Genomic DNA, 3502 nt, shown 5'->3' on the forward strand with positions numbered 1-3502 from the left:
AAAACCATAAGCACAAGGAAATAAATTAGAAGAGCAAGAGGGCAGAGACGAAGGCTGCAACTTGACAAACTGATAACAAGAAGAACAACCCTCATATAAACCCGGGCATACAAAGTCAAAATCTTAAACAAAACTACTATGTACATTTTTTTAGTTTAGCCTGGAGCCTTTCCAGATAGTAGTAGCCCTCATTGATCATGTCCTCTAGATAAGCAATCTCAATATCCAGCTCCTTTTCCCAGACATCTCGAGTGCAGGTCTTGTCTTCCAGGTGGGGTCCACCCATTCTCCAATACTGAGCCCGAACATAGAAATGCTTAGAGTCTTTAAGGATTTCTTACTTAGTCCTGTAGAGCATGATTTGGTTCTTAGAAATCTAAAGTTCCTGGACATTTATAGAAGAAAGGAGGGTTTTCAGATTTGGAATCTAGTAAGCTACTTCATACATTATACAATTCCGTTGACGCCATATAAGCCACAAGAACTCAGCTCTGAATCTATTCCAAAAAATAGACAACACTCCTGAATAATCTCCTACAAGAAGTTGTTTCGATGAGGGGGAGAAGCCCAGCAAGCTGACCAAAGAGAGAGGATTTTCTTGTTTTGGGTGCAAGCGAGGAAGAGATGACCAATGTCTTCCACTACCTGCTTACATCTACAACATATTTCTATGCTGACCCCCACACAAAGGGCCTTTTCCCCAATCCACAAGGCCTTATGGAGAATGAGCCAGAGAAGGACATATTTCTTTGGTTCTATGGAATTGGGCCATATGTTACTAAACGTAAATTCATTGGTTCTATGGCATTGGGCCATATGTTAACTGAACATAAATTCCCATTGCTTGGGTGAATAATTGACTAGCCATCAATTGTTGAGAGTTGAGGGAACGTCTATCAGTACACCATAACTATGCCAAACTGGGTTAAGAAGTTTGAACCTACCCACCCTGGTGAAAGCTCTGATATCCAACTGAGTAGGAGACTGCAGAGTCCATACCAATTCAAGGGGAAATAGCCGAATTCTAGCCCGAATGACCTACATGTCCCAAGGCTTCACCCGGTACTGAATTCAAAGGTCCAAGTTAGAATTCCAGTCCTGGGTTGTTGGGTCCCATAGGTGTGACCACGTGTTGAGGCCTTTCTTGTGCAGAATGAGGGATCTCCTTCTCTGATTGTCAAGGAGAGAGGGAATGCTCAATCTAGACCACCAGATAGAGTCATTGGGTGGTACTGAGAACCTATGTTTGGATAGGAGGTTAAGCTAAAGGCTGTCACGATGCCTATTCCACGCGTGCATGATGGATCTAACTAGGTTAGATCCTCTTGTGGAGATCAGTTGTTTCCCAAAGAAAATAACCAAGGGAGGGAGATGATTCCAGCCTTTGAATTCGGATAGTCGAAGCTTAGAAAGATTTTTGAAGAGGAGCAGGGCCCGTTCCTCCTGGGGTTGTTGGAGATCTGAAACTACAAGTTTGACCCCCATTTTGTCAGCAATCAGATTGAGATTCTGTATTCCCAACCCCCCTTTTTCTTTTGGAAGGGTGCATATGTCCCATGATACTTTAGCATTTTTCTCACAAAAGGATCACGTGCCCAAAGGAAGTTACGATAGATCTTGGAGATCCTCAATAGATGGCAGTCAACAGGTCTCCAACAGCCAAAGAAGAATAAGACATAGGCGTTCAAAAAATGATGAGAGAGAGAGAGAGAGGAAAAAACTATCAACATGAAAAAATGAGGTTAATAAAAACAGAGAAAGGGAATGAAAAAAAAAGGAGAGAGAGACACAAAGTTTTTGGGAATTTTTTTAATGAAAGAGAGACAGAGAATGAAAGAACAAAAGAATGATAGCATGAGAGAGAGAGAGAGAGAGAGAGAGAGAGAGAGAGAGAGAGAGAGAGAGAGAGAGAGAGAGAGAGAGAGAGAGAGAGAGAGAGAGAGAGAGAGAGAGAGAGAAATGATGTAGCATTAACTCCTTCCAAAGGCTCAAATGACCACAAAGGAGAAAACGAGAGAGAGAGAGAGAGAGAGAGAGAGAGAGAGAGAGAGAGAGAGAGAGAGAGAGAGAGAGAGAGAGAGAAATGATGTAACATTAACTCCTTCCAAAGGCTCAAATGACCACAAAGGAGAAAGAGAGAGAGAGAGAGAGAGAGAGAGAGAGAGAGAGAGAGAGAGAGAGAGAGAGAGAGAGAGAGAAAGAGAGAGATTTCTTTGGCAAAAAACCATTACACTAATGGAAAGTTTATGCAAAAAGCCAAGCTGTGGAGCCACGGAGAGAAGAGCCACCTAGGGAATGGTTTTACTCAAGAGCTTCAAAAATTTCTAGAAATAGACATGTTGCAAGAAATTCCCCTTGTTCATAGGTAAAATGAGAAATGGAATGAAATGAAATGATATATTACAAATTTGAAAAGACCAAAATGACCTATGGGACCCAATCGTGACAAATCAATAAAATTAAAATAAAATAAAAGAGCGAGATTGAGCTAGAGACATTAAAAATTTGAGAATGAAAGAAAAACAAAATGAAAGTTGAGAGAGAGAGAGAGAGAGAGAGAGAGAGAGAGAGAGAGAGAGAGAGAGAGAGAGAGAGAGAGAGAGAGAGAGAAGGCTTGAGCTTGCAAAGACCTTCTAATACAAAGGGAAGATTGATTGATTGATACTAGCTAGGAAAGTAGATCTAAAGACAATATCTCTTTCTTATTCTCTCTCTCTCTCTCTCTCTCTCTCACACAACACACACACACACACACACACACACACACACACACACACACACACACACACACACTGATATGCACACATACAAGAAGACTCATTTTAATGGAGTTGTAACTGTTGGATAGTTGCGTATGCTGATTCTCACACCCAAATTATTAATGATGTTACTGATTTCAAGATATAAATTCAATGGGTGTTGAGCTTGATAGATCTTCCAAACTGAAGAGGTTACTATGATAATCAACGTATTATCCTTGATATGAGACTCCTCATACATAGAAACAATCCAAAGGGACATTACAAATTTATTGTATCATCTTATCCAAATAACATACTATCTCTGATGGATTTTAATTTCAATTCCCTCACATTCAAGAGGGAAGTAGAAGAGTCAAAGTACGCACCACACTTGCGTATCCTAAGAGGCCCTCATACTCTTGATCTACCACACATAGGTTAGAAAATGTTCTTCACACATACACACCTATGAGTATCCAGTGAGTCTTGAAGTACAAGAAATGTTGCTTTAGACTATAAAACTTTGAGATACCCATGGTACCACACATGAGAAACACGACCATAACACAAGCTATTTTAGCTTCCTCAACTTCCAAATGCAAGACACTCTTATTTATGGCCTATTGTAGATGGATATTAGAAAGGGCTAATGAAAGAACTCATGTGTGATTGAAAGGATATTACATTTTTCTCTTCATATTCACACACTCCCTCACTTTCTCTCCCTCCTCGCCTCGCTCGAGTTGCTTAATCCAATATCT

The 3502-nt window shown here is 40.5% G+C and overlaps 1 pseudogene; it reads right to left on the reverse strand.

Annotated features, from left to right (window-relative positions):
* Window positions 1-867: 867 nt before the first annotated feature.
* LOC147455804 (uncharacterized) lies at window positions 868-1485 on the reverse strand (annotated as a pseudogene).
* Between the last annotated feature and the right edge of the window lie 2017 nt (window positions 1486-3502).

This window comes from Adiantum capillus-veneris, chromosome 6 (assembly GCF_014529385.1).
Source record: "Adiantum capillus-veneris isolate H3 chromosome 6, ASM1452938v2, whole genome shotgun sequence".
Lineage (NCBI taxonomy): Eukaryota > Viridiplantae > Streptophyta > Polypodiopsida > Polypodiales > Pteridaceae > Adiantum > Adiantum capillus-veneris.